The sequence below is a fragment of the Leptonychotes weddellii genome, chromosome 8 (assembly GCF_054177405.1).
Source record: "Leptonychotes weddellii isolate Sample4059 chromosome 8, ASM5417740v2, whole genome shotgun sequence".
Classification (NCBI taxonomy): domain Eukaryota; kingdom Metazoa; phylum Chordata; class Mammalia; order Carnivora; family Phocidae; genus Leptonychotes; species Leptonychotes weddellii.
Genome location: NC_138376.1, coordinates 115289417 through 115306312, shown reverse-complemented (window position 1 = coordinate 115306312; position 16896 = coordinate 115289417). Strand labels below are relative to the sequence as shown.

Below are 16896 nucleotides of genomic sequence, written 5' to 3'. Positions count from 1 at the left end.
TCTGCCAACGACCAGCTTAGTGGCCTAGGAACAGTGGGAGTCTGTTCTAATTTGTCAGTTTCCTTATTTGTGAAACGGGCAAAGTAACAGTATCTACCTCATAAGGCTGTAAGGAAATGATACATCTAAAGGGCTTAAAAAATATCTGGGACACAATAAATTCCCACTAAATGTTAACCATTACAACAATTTCTATTATTATTATTGTTGTTATTATTGTTTTTTCCTCAAAATCTGTTCTCTTTGGATGTCAGTATTCTGCCACTCAAATGGAAAAATGCTGATCTTCTTAATTGAAACAAAAGAATGTAAGTTTAAATTTAATTGAAATTTAGTGCATAAATTATACTTCCTGCAATTACAGACATCAAGACTTCAAGAAGCTATGCTCCTTCAAAAGTTTAAGAACCGATCATCCGGTGAAAATAAAGATTCATATCCTGTGCAGGATTCATGCACATTTATAGATAGACTTCCCACCTACATGTCACTAACTTTACAAATTTCTCAAAGTGCATCTTGCTTACTGATAGCACACAATCTCGAATTGATTGTATAATGCTTTAAATGTCAAAAACATATTTAGGATGTTTCATGAATTTTTCTCTCCCCAAAGTTCCCCTTGGGTAGGACTATTTCTTGTCTATCCATCTTTTTTCTTCTGTTGCATTTTACCTGGGCTGGGCAAGTATAAACTTCCAGAAAGTAATTCATGATACTTAAAAAAAAAAAGAAAAAAAAAAGGTAAAGTTTTGCAAGAAACTCTCCCCAACCCATCACTACCATCATAGATGGGCAGTTTAGGGAAGTACAATGAAATGGCAGAGATGGAAATGACAAAGAATGACCCTGCAAGATGAGGAGTAGTGCTGTCTAATCCTCTGCCCTGTTCCCGGGGTTATGTAATGTGGCCCAAACCAATGCAGACTCACTTTCTTCTGGCATGACATGCTATTTAACTAAATGATAAAATACACAAAAGATCAATTTCAGATTGTGTCAAAAGACCCGGCAGTACCCAGGACCCTGTGTTAGGAAAATCAGACCCATTCCCTGGTCTTTCCCTCTTCTGTGTTGGCTTCCTCTTTGTTTTTTTTTTTTTTTTTACAGAATACCAACCACTTGGTGAAGCTCCCCCTGGGGGTTACAGAGGGGCTGCCTGACTTTCTAGGTATTTCTGGCCTGCTGAATCCCCCACGGGGCGGACAACCATGTGGCTGAGGGTGGTTTTGGAGTTCTATATTCTTGAATGTGGGTATTTCCCTGGGAATACAGCTATGGAAGACGTATAGCTCAATGTGGGATCTGTATTCCACCACGGAGACTTCTGGTCTGTGTTGGGCTGTGGCCTTCACTCTCACACTCACCCCCAACACCAGCACCTGTCCCTGGGCCGCCCTTCTGATCTGTCTCTGCAATGCAGCCCCCTGCTGTGCCCAGGCTTTGGGTCACTTGGCCTTCTGGCCCAGCCACCACCTGGGCCTGGCTGAACCACCTGCCCAGCCACCACCTGGGCTCTGGCTCCTTAACTAGTCTTCGCATGTGGGCTTTCACAAACCCTCTAAACAAGGTGCAAAAGAATTAGGAAGAGACAGTCAAATAGTCACACAATAATCAGTCAAATGGGAGAAAAGGCACATCAATTCACCATCACGTTCCATTCTCCCACATCTCCGGACACTCAACATTTTTGTACAATTAATCATTCCTTTCATAAAAAAAGAATCAGGATCAATTGATATCAATCAGGGACGTGATGGTTACGGTGAAGACATTTCCAAAGAAAAGCCCGTGGCTTGTATTTTTGCTACTTACTTTTGAAGGAGTTTTAAAAATAGATCGTATTGAAAAATATCAGCAAAGTCTAAACTGCAGTCCTGAATAATGCTGGTGTCTGCCTCTCAGAAAGGATCCTCGTCGGTCAAAAGGGAAAAGAAACAGGTAAATGTCATTTGAACATTCCCTGAGACTCACGCTATGGAATGTGGGGAGGTGGAGCCGAATATGGAACATCCACACCTACCAAACTTAATAAATCAGTGACCTCAAGATACCACGGCAGGAAGGGTTCATTAGGTGCCATCAGTACTAAAGACGAAGAAAGGATGCATATTAAATCTCAGTCCCTGACATGAAAACAGCTGCAGAGTTCACATCTGGTTTGACTACCCCGGGATGCAAACATTTCATAGAAAGGATCCGTGAGCCCCCTTCATGCATCCGCCTGGTTGCCTCCAGGGGTCAAGGATTCAGGCCTAGGAAGCCAATTCGTGCCGATATGGTGTTTACGCCGCAGTTCATATGGTGAGATAAAAATTTCAGGACCATTAAAGAGTTAAATGCATGTCATGGCATTTTTGTATTTCAGGACTAGAAATCTTCACACAATTTCACAGCTCTAATACATACCCAGAAAGGGCTGTGTGTGTGTGCGCACGCGCGTGTGTAACCAAGGGATTTTTTAAAGGACCACTGGCTAGAATTTGGCAGATGGTTTGATAAAATCCAAAGGAGAGTTGCTGAGAAAGGGGTTGGAAGTCTTGAGGGAGAGAGGCTTGGTGAAGTGACAGAAAGCTGGGCCCTGGATTCCAGCTGCCTGAATCTATGCTGCCCCCTAGAGAATGACATTCTTTATTTGTCCCCCATCCGTCAGTGCCGCTGTGTCTGCAGCAAAGCACGGGCAAGAGGACAGAAGTCCTGTGGGGCGCTGTGATGCCCCAGGGCTCTAGAGGGCTCCCTCTTTCACACGTCCTGTGTATCCTGTGTATTCAATTGTTTTCCTACAATTCATAATCCTTTCCCCAAATTTAAAATGCTTATTATATAAAAGCTGGAAAAGAAATTTAAAAAAATCACTAGTAATTCCACGACCCAGAGATACGGCTAATGACCACGAACACTTGGAGATATTTCTATTTAATTTTATTCCTGTGCTTACAGAGTTCTTCTAATAAAATAAGTATCATGTTTTAATACTACTTGTGCTTTTCTCCCTCCATTTCATGTCTCGTCGTATTTTGAGCAGTCATTATGTCATTAAATGTTCTTAAAGGCATGGTTTTAATAGTTTAGTATGTGATAGCCTTCAGTGGACTGCACCCAAATGTATTTAATCATTCTCCTACTTTTTTAAAGTCCATTTTTGATTTACAATTGTAAACGGTACTGTGAAGAATGTCCTTACAATAGTTTGGATGCACCCACTTGCTTTTCTTTTTCTAGGATTAGAATGACTGGATCAAAGGCTGTGAATATTTTTCCATATCAAGAAACCAGGGAATGACTTAGATTTAATAAACACAGCCGTTTAAAGCATAAAATTTAGTGAGTTTTGACACCTATCTATCCATGCAAAACCACTGCACAGTCAAGATACAGGACATTTCTACCAGGCCACTGGCTACGACCTTCGGGAGTTTCTTCATATATGTGATCATTATATGCATTATATGCATTACTCTTTACCTCGGGTTATACGAGTTTGCCTCCCTAATGGGGAATCTCCTGAAAGGCCATTTTTCTGCACTGTCTCCATCACCAGGGACTCTCATATTGCTTGCTGTTTGTCCATTTAACAGACAACAATAATTTAATAGAAAATAAGTTCTTATTGTAATGTGCATTTTCTAGATTATCAGTGAGTGTGGGCTTATTTTTAAATATATTTTTATTGGCTATTTGTATTTCTTTTTCTCCATTTTTTTTCTGTTGGTGTTTTTCTTATGGATTTATAAAAATTCTTTATAGATTAATGATAAAATATCAACCATACATCTTACATTGTCCCAAATATTTTTGCCCACTTGTGAATGTTTTAAACATGCTTACTTCAAAGTTTTAGTTAAGACTACATATTCTGGATTCTTTTTGTATGTGTACTGTAGTCCCTTCTTTTCCTATGGTTTCACTGTCTATGGTTTCAGTTACTCGGGTTAAGCAAGGTCCAGAAGCAGATGATCCTCCAGACATATCATCAGAAGATCAACAGCAGATTAATGCTGCATCACGATGCCTACACCATTCCCCTCACTATATCTCATTGCACAGGCATCTTATCAGCTCACATCATCATCAGAAGAAGGGTGAGTACAATACAATAAGATATTATGAGAGAGAGACCACATTCACCTAACTTTTGTTATAGCATACTGATATATTTGTTCTATTTTATTATTAGTTCTTGTTGTTAACCTCTTACTGTGCTTAATTTATAAATTAACCTTTGTCATAGGTACATATGTATAAGAAAAAAACCATAGTACATAGAGGGTTTGGTACTATCCATGGTTTCAGGCATCCACGGGGGGTCTTAGAATGTATCTCTACGGATAAAGGGTGTGTGGGGGGGAACTACTGTATGTGTTTTATTGCTTTTACACTCAGTAAATTCTTATCAAAACTATCATTGCAAAACAGTCACCTATATTTTCTTCTATTTCTTTTGTTCTCACTAAAAAAAAAAAAAAAGAATGAACTCTTTAGACCATTTGGGAATTTCTTAAGGCCCACGGTATTATATTACATGAGATTCTTTTTTTCCCTAAACATTTAGCCAACTATTTCACACCTTGATTTACTCTTCCTTCATAATGATCTTTAGCATATAGAGCATCACTTTTTATATTAGCACCTGGTTCTGTTCTACTGACTTATCTCTCTGAGCTTATGCCTTTACATCATTATATTAAAATCAAGTGCTTTCTCATATTTTTGAATCCTGTAGGGCAAACCTCTCCTCATTTCTTTAAAGAAAATCATGGGCCATTTCACATGTTTATTTTTCCAGATGAGTTGGAGAATCCCTTTAAGTTAAAACAAGTTTTCTTTAAATTATAAACTAATTTGAGAAAAATGGCATTTTTACAATACTCCACACTGTCATACATGAACATGTTTTGCCCTCTTGCTTTGCATTCCTGTGCAGGTGGATGTTCCCTAAATCAAGTTTGGTGCCCACATTTGAAGAAGAAACCCTACTAGGGGTCTCTCCAGGGCTAGAACTATTGATGAAAAATCCTGAGTTCAATTAGAACATGCTACACAAAATGGCCTAGGGGTGGACAGCACAAAAGATTTGATTTCAGAAAGCTAAGAGGATTTTTACATTTTGAAATGCTCCATTAAATGGTTATTAAAATGTGTTTTCATGACTTTCACTAATGAACCTTTGTGTTAGAAATCCAAGTTCTAGCACATGAAAAAGATATGTGCTATGATCACAGCACTGTTCTGTACATACTCTTTTTTTTAAAGATTTTATTTATTTATTTATTTATTTATTTATTTATTTATTTATTGAGCAGGGGGAGGGACAGCGGGAGAGGGAGAGAGAGAGAATCTCAAGTAGACTCTGTGCTGAGCGTGGAGCCCCGTTTGGGCCTCAATCCCAGGACCCTGAGATCATGATCTGAGCCAAAATCAAAAGTCGGATGCTCAACCACTGAGCCACCCAGGCGCCCCCATACTCTACCTCTTCCTAAAGACCCAATGTTCATGTGGCATTAGCAACTACTAGTAGTACTAGTCATACTAATACTATGACTAAGTATTAGCACCCTTTTTTTTTTCCATTAGCTTACCCACTACATTTCACAGATATGTGGAAACAACGCCTGGCTTCAATTTGCATCTGAGATGGGGTGTGTATGTATTTTTACTCTTGGTTTATATTAAAAATAAACTAGAAGAGCAAAGTGGGACTGTGCCACAGGATGTGGTCACTCAACTTCATGTGACCTCAACATTTGCATTAGAAAACAACTCTAACTCTTGACTTGAAGGTGATTTTGAAAATAACGCAGAGGGAAAATAAATCCTCCTTCACTCCAAACAGAGACACTTCCAAGAAGTCAGGCTGCCCAGATCAGGAGGCACTACATGGACAGTTTCCCCACCACAAGAAAAGCTGAAGCCAGCCGAGGCCTCATGCCACACACCACTTCGCATCCTGCCCGGGAGTACTGGAACTTGGCACTAGGACAAACAGACTTTGAAACAGTTGTTTTGGTGTTTGCTTTGAAACTCAAAGACCAGACTAGCATGAACACTGGCTGCAAAGCCTACCATTCGAGTCACTGAAAATGAGGAATCAGATGAGATGACAGAAAAGTGCCTTGGAAACTGTCCGTGTGTGCACGAGTACATAATCTCCATGAATCCTCTGAACAGCTCTGTGAGGGTCTCATCCTCCTCTTTCAGATGAGGAAATGGAAGCTCAGAGAGGTTAAGGAACTTGCCTGGGGTCAAACAGCTGCTATGAATCCGAGCTGTTTCAGAACCAAGTCTATTGGCTCCAAAGCCCATGACCGTAACCTGTGGGCTGAGACTGCTTTCTCATCTCAGGAAAAGAGAAAACCTTGTTAATAGGAGGAGCATTTGTGAAAGAGCATTTGGCTCCTACTAGACTGTCAAAGAGGAGGTGGGGTAAACCAGGCCCCCAGAGGCTCAGCTAACCCCTCAGCCTCCTAAAGGGCATGGTGGCCCAAGGCCCCAGCCAGTAGACTGGCTGAGGGGCCAACCTGGAACACCATCTGTGTGTGGCCTGGACAATCCCAACCAAAAGAAGTCTCCGAGTCTACTCTTGTCAACCTCCAGGATAGGGCCACCACTGCTCATCGTGAATTTTGTCCACCAAGTAAAACTCCAGTCTGCATAAATAGGGTTGTAAGGACGCACTCCAGGCCAACGTACATTCTAAGTTACATTAGAGCTCTCTATGGATTTAAGAGGAAGATCTCTTTCCAATTCTCTGTTGACTATTTCTTGACCGTGGCCTGCAGGAAACAATGGTAATTGAGAGGTGCATGCCTGGCACCCAGCAATCTAGTATCTGTGCTCTCTGGTAAGCTGGGAGGATTTCCATAATGCTCCCAAGCAGATTTGTTGGGGGATGGTTCTTTTTAGTGATAACTGAAAAAGGACTTCAGACTTCCAAACTTGAGTGACTGACAAAATGGTGGAGCTATAAAGTCACCTGTTTCCTTTTAAACAAAGACCTGAAATCCCACAAAGGTAATTTTTTAAAAAGCAGAGATCCAGGAATCACCTTGTTTCTGAAGACCCCACCGTCTTCTCTCAGAGATTGTGGTCAACGTTAAGCTCTGTCTTTCAATCCTGGGAGAGAGCTGCTCAAGGTCTGAGGGGGCACCACTGCACTGGAATCATCTGGGGCTTCCCATGCAGGCCCCTCCTATCATGCTGTCCAGACAGTCAGCGTGTCCAGCAGTGCCCCTGGGGACTGTCACACACATCAAGGAGCACTTGCTGGTGAATGCTTCCTGCACCTAGCAGGGCCAGGTACACAGCAGGTGCTCAAAAACATTTGCTACACTGAGTTGGGTTTGTGGACAAAATAAATCTCTTCCCCCTATTTCTCTGTAGTACTGTGTCTTTAGTAAACCATGAAATTTATTAAAAAATGAAGGGAAACTTCTGGAAAAATAAGGAACATAGCCGCACCCCCCCCCCAAAGAAACGAGTTTCATAAAAAAAGATGGATTTCAAATACACAGGTTTCTGAGCCCCAAACAGCAAATGACATCCCTCAACAGCCAGAAAAGCCTGTCCACACATCCACACTTGACCTCAAGACTCTTCCCTGGGATGCAACCTCAGAGCTCTTAACTCTCTCTGAATCAGAAAACAGTACCAGATTAGTTCCATCCCTAATAAGGAATGGTGCTTATCAGCTTACAAAACTTGACACTCTGTTGGTGAGAGTGATTATTTCAGCAAAGCGTACTCACCACGAGGTAAAAGTTTTTTTTTTTTTTTTCCATTTTGTAAAACAAAACAAAACAAAACACTAAGTCTTTGATGCTGGCAGATTGGCCTTTTTCATTTTGGGTGGATTCCTTTTCACAAGTGTTTCCTGCCCCGCATTAATCTGATATCCAAAGCACGTGTTACTGGAAGACGTTTTGACTATTTGTGCCCCAAACGTTAGACTATTGAGGACATTATGAAGCAAACTTGAAAACGACTTGGATCTTTCTTCGGAGTTCTCCAGATGCTTCACCGCCTTTCGGGGAGGCCCAGCATTCTTGTCTCTGGTGGCATTAAGCTGGTGCCATTCCACCAACAAACCCCATGGCCGAACGAAACAATGATGGCAGCAGCCATGCTGAATACCAGGTTCCACCTATGGAGGGAGAAGTCTAAAGAACACTCGCACGCACTCTCATCACCTTCGGGCGAGCAAAATGTGAAAATGTAGGAAATGACAGATACAAATCATTATTTAAACGCTGTTTCCTCGCTGATACCAAGGAAGAAGGGAGTGAGAGAAGGGGAGACAATAACCACAATACCGTAATTCAGGCCACAAATAAGCTACCATATGTCAACAGGAGCCAGATACTGACAATAGAGTTGTTTTGTTTTGTTTTTTTTTTAATGGAAAAAACATTGGCGTTTTAGAAGAATATGCTAATATTTCTTAAGGGTTAGGAACGAGTAGAAATTGCGGGCTGAACAGAGGGAACTGTTTAGCAGAACCCTCGTGAAATTGATTTAAGTTTTACGAGGAATTAAGTTACAGTTTTTGACTCTGGACCATTAAAACCAACTATTCAGCCAAAAATGTATTTGGGATTTAACATTTTCTTTTAGGAAAACATCTTAAAGGTGACGTACTCTAGTCACTTAAAGGCCGTGAAACTCTATTTTAACAATATGATGGGGCCCACTTTCAACCAAAGCAAAGTTAATAATAATATGGTCTAAAATCAAGACTAATAACACGTGTGGTTTGGTATCTACTTATAGACACTCTGGGAGTTGTGTGGTCTTTCTTGATAGCCACAGGGGCTGATTCTGGGTTGGTGAAAGTAAGCTAATCTTCCATGGTCAATGCCAGGAACCAACTCACATGCCCTATTATACTTAGGCAAACAATATCCTGTGCTATAATGTGGAAATGTAGAAGTATGGTAGAGCCAAAAATCACCCTGAACAAACACAAGACTTCATCACCACTTGGAGCGTCAGCTCTATATTCTGGCTCTAAAGAAGATGGCCACGCTCAGTCCACTGGGTCAATTCTTTTGACTGAGAGCCAGCTCAACAGTCCTTTTGGTCTATCTCCATCAAATCAGGCCTATCTGTATCAAGGCTCACACCCAGGGGGCTTACTCTGCTGTAGGAGGGTTCAGAGTCCAGCTGGACGGGCATGTTGTCAGTGGACAGGCTCTCCCAGAGACCAGTCATTGGAAGGGAGGGTTTTGGGAGACAGTGAGCTAGTCTCAGGAGGACCCCATTAGACCACAGGTCTATGTAATGGTTATGGCTGGGTCCAAATCCTGGTGCTATATGACCTAAGGCAGGCTACTGGGTTAAGAGTATGTTACCATACCCCAAGACAGCCAAGATTTTACCCTATGTCCTCATTGCTATTGTGATAAGTGGAAGGAAGTGCCAAAGATGCAAAATAATGAACTGGCTTACTGAGCAACAGAAGTTCACATCACTTCCCTATATTTCTGGTGCATCAAATCTGTACATAAAACAACGTATTTTCTCCTAAAATGTTCTTTAAAATCATTTTCAGTACACATACAATAAAAAGTGTCTAAAATGGTTCTTTTTCTAAGGAATTTCTTTATAAAATAGTGATGTGTCATATGTACCTCTTTAAGCTTTAGTTTACTCAGCTGTAAAATGGAAATAATAAAAGTACCTATGACATTAGGTTGTCCTGAGAATTAAATTAGGAAGTCCACATAAAATGCTTACAAAATGCCTATCATACTAATTCGACCAAATTTTAGTGGACACTCACAATGTGTAAAGCACTGTTCTAGATATTACTATTATCATTATTAGAAATTTCCCTGGGCAGGATAAATTGTGTCACTGTCTGCTATGAATACCTTCATACTTCTAAAATTATCTATCAGCTCTCTGCAAGAGTGGGCCACACGATAGCCTAATCTGGGGAGAGGATGGTTCAGGTGCCAAGTGCTCTTAGCGTGGGGAAGGAAGCTTAGGGTGTGGGAATGGTGTATAGGAATACCGCAAGTCTAGAGACAGGCACAGAGTGGGAGAAATCTAACTAGGAAGACGGATTGAAGGATGCAGACGAGAGACTTCATTTACCCAAGTAAAGATGGTTCATTCTGGTCATGGGCAAAGCATGACCGAGAGAGCGACTTGGGTCTCTAGTTATGGGGCCCGGGGAAACAAACACTGAACAGGCATCCAAACAATGGCGCGCGCCTTTCACAATGACCAGAGACCATCGTCAGTAATCTCTCCATCATCGTGGAAAGAGTCCTCGTGACTAAACTGAAGGCTATTGCAGTGGAAGCTCCCTGGGAAGAGGGGAGACACTCCCCAGAAGAGCAAGGAATGTGGACTAGGGGACACAAGGCAGGAACACCCATTGGCTGTGAACCTCAGAATGCCAGTTAGAGCTTGTAAACCCAATTATCCCGATTTCTGCACCTATCTCTGTGCCTCTCCCTCTGCTCTCCCGCAAGACGTTCGAGATCTAGCTCACTGGGCTGAAGGTCTAAGAGGAAACTTCCTTCGCACACAACTGAACCAGCTGGAGGGGAGCCCTCCTGGAGAGGAGCACAGAGGCCAGCAGTGGTTAGCAGGAGGCCCCGAGGGAGGGAGGCACTCAGCCACAGAGACAAGTCCCATGCCTATGAATTGGGTTAATTATTTATAAGGTGCTCAAACATGCTACCCGGCCCACAGTAAGTGTGGTATCTGTTTGCTAAGTAAGTGACCCAGTTGCCTCTCCCTATCAAGAAATTTCCTTCCTGGGAATGATGGGCTTTCCTTACGTTTGATTACTTTTGTACAACTGATAACCACCCAGGCTCTTATGTGAATTATCAGACTATCTCAGGGCGAGGAGAAGCATGGCGCATCATTCATTCACGGAGCCAAAGAATGTCTCTACTGCAGCCTATGAGTAAGACAGCTGAGAGAGGGAACACAGATCATGAAAACCGAATCTGGTTAAGAGGAGGTCTTGGGAGTCTTTCCTAGCATGCTTCTGAGCCCTTAAAAAAGCCGTGCCATGGAAATGAGTTCATTAGCCTCCAGAGGAATGGTGTGCCCTCCTAACGGGGATGCATACCAGAGAAGAGCCCGAACCAAAGGTCTTTCACGTACTGAACTATATAAAAAAGATTTTACTTTTACAATGCTTATCTGCTAGCATCTGGAGATACTTTTCAGGAAAAATATACAAATAAACATGAGTTCAAAATAATGGAAACAAAGAATTGCACAGATGAGAGTTAAAATTCTATGACGAAACTATGTGATATATGAATGGAATAAAACTAGGTTTCAATAGTCGCTTTAAAAAGTGACTTAAATATGTTATAACTGAGGTTTGAGTTGAGTTGAAAGGTGGAAGGCTACATGAAAAAGAGAACAGGGTCAAAGCTTTTTTCATGCCCTCACTGGCCTTTGGATTTGGGATTGGAGGGAGAGGACACCTGGTCACCCGGGTAGGCACTTCCAGGCGTTTGTCCCAGAAACACTCGGTGAGTAACTGTGCTTTACACATGGTCTTCCGCAAACTCTGCCAGGTTGCGGGGGGTCTGAAAGGAGGGAAGGATAGGAGAAAGAGAGCCAGGCAGGTTATGTGATGAAAAACGTTCTAGGTGTGCCTGGCTGGCTCAGTTGGAAGAGCACGTGACTCTTTATCTCAGGGTCGTGAGTTCGAGTTCCAGGTTGGGTGTAGAGATGCCTTAAATAAATAAATAAATAGACTTGGAAAAAAAAAAAGAAAAAGTGTTCTGAAGTGTTCTACAGCCGGTGTCACGGGGCATTAGGAAGGTAGCGTCATGGTCTCTGCCTTCAAGCAGCCCCTGCTGAGCTAAGTGGCAGAAAGGATGATGCCTCTATTTCATGCAAATGCCTGAGGATGCGTGAGCCCTGCCCAAAGGAGCCACAGTGACAGTTTCTTCTTGCTCCATCACTGCTTAACCGTCCCCCCTTCCCACTCTCCTCTTTTTTTCCGAGTGGAGGCCACAAAGCGTGGTGGAAAGTGCACAAGGTTTGGAGCCTGATGGGTTCCGCCTCTCCGCCAGCCATGAGACCTCAGATACAGTCCTCTGACTCTCTGGACATCTCTTCTCCTCTAGCTTTAATACCTAGCTGGTCGTTCCGCTCTGACGATAGCAATATGCACAGAGAGCACACGGCATTGTGCCCGGACGTGGCCAGACTGTAATACACTGTGGCCACCCCAAATCCATGTTTATTACAGGAAATGTAGACCATGCGCCAGAGTCTAAAGGAGAAAATAAAAGCTATCCAGAATCCATAAGTACAATTAACAACTGCTAATCTGTTGGTGTCTTTTTCCTTCCAGTTTGTTCTTCTAAGCGTATTGTGTGTGTGTGTACTATAAACATGTATAAATATGTATCATATAAATATAATATTGTGTCTGATTTTTCATTGTTTTTCTATTTTTCGTTAACAATTCTTCCAAATAAAATTCCAATCGCCTCATAATATTTCACTGTAGTGTTGCAAAGACACTTATTCAACTTTCTCCCAAATGCTGGATATTTCTTTTTTCCCCAGTTTCTTCATCCAACAAAGAGAGACAATCTGCAGAGGACAGAGCTCACGTTTGTTCAAATCCAGGCTGCTCTGAACATGGGCAGATCTTACTATCACTGAGTCTCCAGACCTTCATCTGGAAATGGGGATGATGGGGACTTGCACCTAGCTTCCTAGGCCTGCCATAATATTACCATAAACTGGATGGCTTAAGACAACAGAAATATATTCTCTCACTGTTTGGGAGGACAGAAGTCTGAAATCAAAGAGTCACAGGGCCATGCTCCCTCGGAAGACTCTTTCCTGCTCTTTCTAGTTTCCAGCCGTCCCTACTGACAATCCTTGGTGGTCCTTGGCTGTGACAGCAAAGCTGCTGTCTCTGCCTCCATCCTCACGTGGCCTTCTTCCCTGGGTCTGGATCTCTCTTTCCTTATAAGAACACCGTTGGATTTAGGGTCCCCCCCAATCCGGTAGGACCACATCTTAATGTGATTGTATCTGCAGAGACCCCATTTTCAAATAAGGCCGCCTCCACAGATTCCGGGTTAGGACTTCGTATCTTGTTGGGGGACATAATTCAACCCAAAACACTACCTGGTAGAGTCGTGAGGGAAAGGTGAGCCAACATAAATCCAAAGTACTCTGCTGACTGTAATAGTGTTATCCTAAGGTGTATTGCCATTTTTAAAGGTTTTAAGGTCAAAAAGCTTCCAGCTTTAGGAAGGCAGATTTTCAACGTATCACACCTCTTTGAGTTTGGGTGTTTGGCCATTGCTATGGGGCAGCAGTTGGAGCTTTGAAAGCAAGAAGGCAAAACCATATGGAAGAATCATGGCACTTCATAGACCTCAAATGCCTTAGGTGGGGCCTTAGGTGGGGTCTTGTAAGGCCCTAAGGGGGCCTTAGGAGATACCTGTTTCCACCAAGTTCCACGGAACGCGATCTTCGGGTGGTCATGCGCTCTGCCTCTGACGACGGGAGTGTTTTTGTTTTTTTTTTTTTTTGTAATCATTTCTTGGAATTTACTTTCTTTCTCATCTCAAAGAGATCTCCAATATGGCCTTGATTTGTCTTCGAGGGCATATTTAAAACAATAGCTTGGAGCTTCATCATAGCAACATCGTTCAATAAAAACCCAATGGAGTTGACCTTCCAACTGGTAGGCCAAGCCAGTAGGAGAATCGGCAGCAGTGTTTCTCAAACAATTTCTGATTTATCCCCCCAGAATCCATTTCAGATCGATGATCCTAAGAGAGAGTTTTTAGAAAGTGATCACAGCCATGCCCCATGAACATCCAAGTTTCTAAAGGCTTACTCTCAATTCCTGACCTTATTTCATCAGCAGCTGGGAGCAAGCAGCTTGAGGACTGGCACTGGTCCTCGGACCACACTTTGAGAAACAGTGGTCGGCCACAGCCAAGGCCACTGCAGAGCCCGGGGCCCTGCTGGAGCCTGGTCCTGCTCCCAGGCCGCCGAGGAGGGCGGTTAATTGATTCCCAGCCTCCACCCCCATTCCGGGGGCATGCCTGGCTGGGGAAGACAAACGCACCTCCCTCACCTGAGTCCCAGTGTTTTCTTTGAGTTTGTTTTCCCACTGACTGACTTTCCTTTCAGTCTGGGCTTTAAAAACAGCTTTCTGAGTGAATGCAGGCAAACCCAGCAGTCCCACACCACGGCTCATATGGAATACATTTAGAGAGGGGGAAAAACTCGAACGGAGTGGTTATACGATTTTGAACTGGCTCGGACATGGCGTGGCTGGAATTTCAGAGCTGGCTTTTGTTTGCATTCATCCTGAAACATTTGTTATATGAGCTGTGGCTACCGCTCCTAAAGCAGCTGCTGCCGAGAAACCCCTCAATGGTCGCTTTTCTTCAGGACGTTAGCTGACTGACAGCGTTCACCAATTGAGGGCCTCCACTCTCCCACCCCGATGCCTTTGCCAGCCTCCTTGCATAAGTCATAGGAGACGCTTCCCCCCAAAGTGACACATGACAGCACACGAAAAGGAGACACCTGTTTCCACCAAGTTCCATGGAACGCGATCTTTGGGTGGTCATGCACTCTGCCTCTGACGACGGGAGTGGTTTTTTTTTTTTTTTTTTTGTAATCATTTCTTGGAACTTACGAAAGTAAGTTTCTCATCTCAAAGAGATCTCCAATATGGCCTTGATTTGTCTTTGAGGGCATATTTAAAACAATAGCTTGGAGCTTCATCATAGCAACATCGTTCAATAAAAACCCAATGGAGTTTAATTAATAAATTACCACGAAGGGATCTTGTTTTCGTTTGTTTGTTTTGCTTTAGAAATCCCACCAGGACTATAATCCCAAGATACAGATGCCGAAGGCAGCGCTATGGCCCAACTCCTATGGTGGCTACGCAGATAGCATGAGAAAGAAATGGGTGTCACGTACCTCACCAAGAGCTGTAAACACAAAACCCATAACAGGATCTTACAGTTCAGGTAGTTAGAACAGTCTCAGCAACGGCAGTAGGCTAATTACCTGCCTTCAACTCTTCTCCTTTGAAAATCGAAAATGGCAGAAGAGGATAATTATTTTATAAAAGAATGCAAGATCACAAGGAGCTCTGGAGAAGGATGTCGGAACTGGAGAAGGATGTCAGTGGAAAACAGACTTCAACCACTTGCTGGAGGATGAAAGCAGATGGTGGAGGACATTCGACGTGGCAGAGCACGGGAAGCACGTCTGAAGTGTCGCAGTGGAGACACACGAGCTCTCCCTGCTTTATCCCTGACAGACAGCGTGGTGGCACCAGGCGTCCCAGATGGGGAAGCTGGACATGAGGTGGGCAGTCTGGGTATGAAGCAGCTGGGCCTCAGATTTGCAGTCAGGTATCTTGCAGTGATTGTCGCTCCTTCTCTAGGGGGAGTTCCCCATCGCCTGGGGAATCATGGGATTCGTCTCCAGAGAGTTTGGGTAGAGGCTCCAGACTCATTTGCTAACCCAGAGGAGAGAAGGGAGAGGCACGGGCTAATATAAGAACAATGAAATGGATGTTGCATGGAGTGTAGACCTTCAGCTCCTGTTCCCACATCAGCCACCAGATGTTCACCCCACTCTCTTACCCCACCTCACCTCCCATCCCCCAAGCAGATGTTCGGAGAATTCTTCAGTGGGGAAACAGAACAAATTCCAGAGAAAAAAGACCTACAATTACTAACAAATGTTTTCCCAGCAAAACTTTTATTAGTATTTGATCAGCCCAAGCAGAGTCCACTAGTTGATAAGCCTCCCTTGTTGTGCAACATTTTTCAATGAGCTCTTTAGTGCTTCACCCTTAAATATAAATTCTGACAAAGATTACCAGAAGAAAGCCTTCAGACCAAAAAAAAGAGCCCCAACCAATCAAAACAGTAAGAAGGAACCTAGAGCAAATAGAGACAAGGCAGGGAATAGGTGAAAACATTAAAAAAAAAAAAACCTCTGTAATTTTCAGAGGTTTAAGGTGACATTGCATCCAATAAACAAGAACAAGAAATTATATAAGAAGAAAAAAAGAAAAAAAAAAGAAGAAAAAAAGAAGATTAAAGAAGAGTTCTTGGAAAAGAGAAAATTCAGTAGAATGAATGGAATACAAAATGAGGAACTCTTCCAAAGGGAAAAAGTAGAAGAGATGAAAATTAAGAGAGGAAAAAATAATAAAGCATATAGAAAAAATGAACCTGGGGGCTCAAATATCTGACCAAGAGCATTCCATAAATGAAAGAAAGAAAATGGTGGCAATAAAATCATGTAAGAAAAAAAAAAAAAAAACAATAAAAATTCCCAGAAATGAAAGACATGAGATTCAAGCTTGAAAATAACCATTTATCTCCTGTGGCAACTTTGCTGTAGATATGTCTCTGGAGGCAAGGGAAAAAGAAAGCAAAAATAAACTATTGGGACTATATCAAAATAAAAAGCTTCTGCACAGAGAAGGAAACAACCAACAAAACTAAAAGGCAACCTACGGAATGGAAGAAGATATTTGCAAATGACATATTTGATAAAATGTGAGTACCCAAAACATATAAAGAACTTATACAACTCAACACCCAAAAAACAAATAATCCAATTAAAAATGGGCAGAACTATAAAGTGCTGCCTTGTCTTTGTCCCCTGCTCAAAATAAAGCTGATACCTTTCTAGCCCTGTCTGCCATGGTGCTTAGCAGCCAGGGATGCATGGTCTCAGACATGTTTACCAAGTAAAACACTGACTTGAGGGGCGCCTGGGTGGCTCAGTCATTAAGCATCTGCCTTCGGCTCAGGTCATGATCCCAGGGTCCTGGGATCGAGCCCCGCATCGGGCTCCCTGCTCAGCGGGGAGTCTACTTCTCCCTCTCCCACTCCCCCT

General features: G+C 42.7%; 1 protein-coding gene and 1 long non-coding RNA gene across 7 annotated transcripts in view; both read right to left on the bottom strand.

The window, feature by feature from the left end:
• UST (uronyl 2-sulfotransferase) overlaps window positions 1–16896 on the bottom strand; it is a 331541-nt gene that overhangs the window by 59606 nt on the left and 255039 nt on the right. The window lies entirely within an intron of this gene.
• Window positions 1725–16028, bottom strand: LOC145723134 (uncharacterized). The gene is made up of 2 exons (XR_014147991.1): window positions 14551–16028; window positions 1725–13447 (listed from the first exon to the last, which is right to left on the bottom strand). It is a non-coding gene; the product is annotated as an uncharacterized LOC145723134 (long non-coding RNA).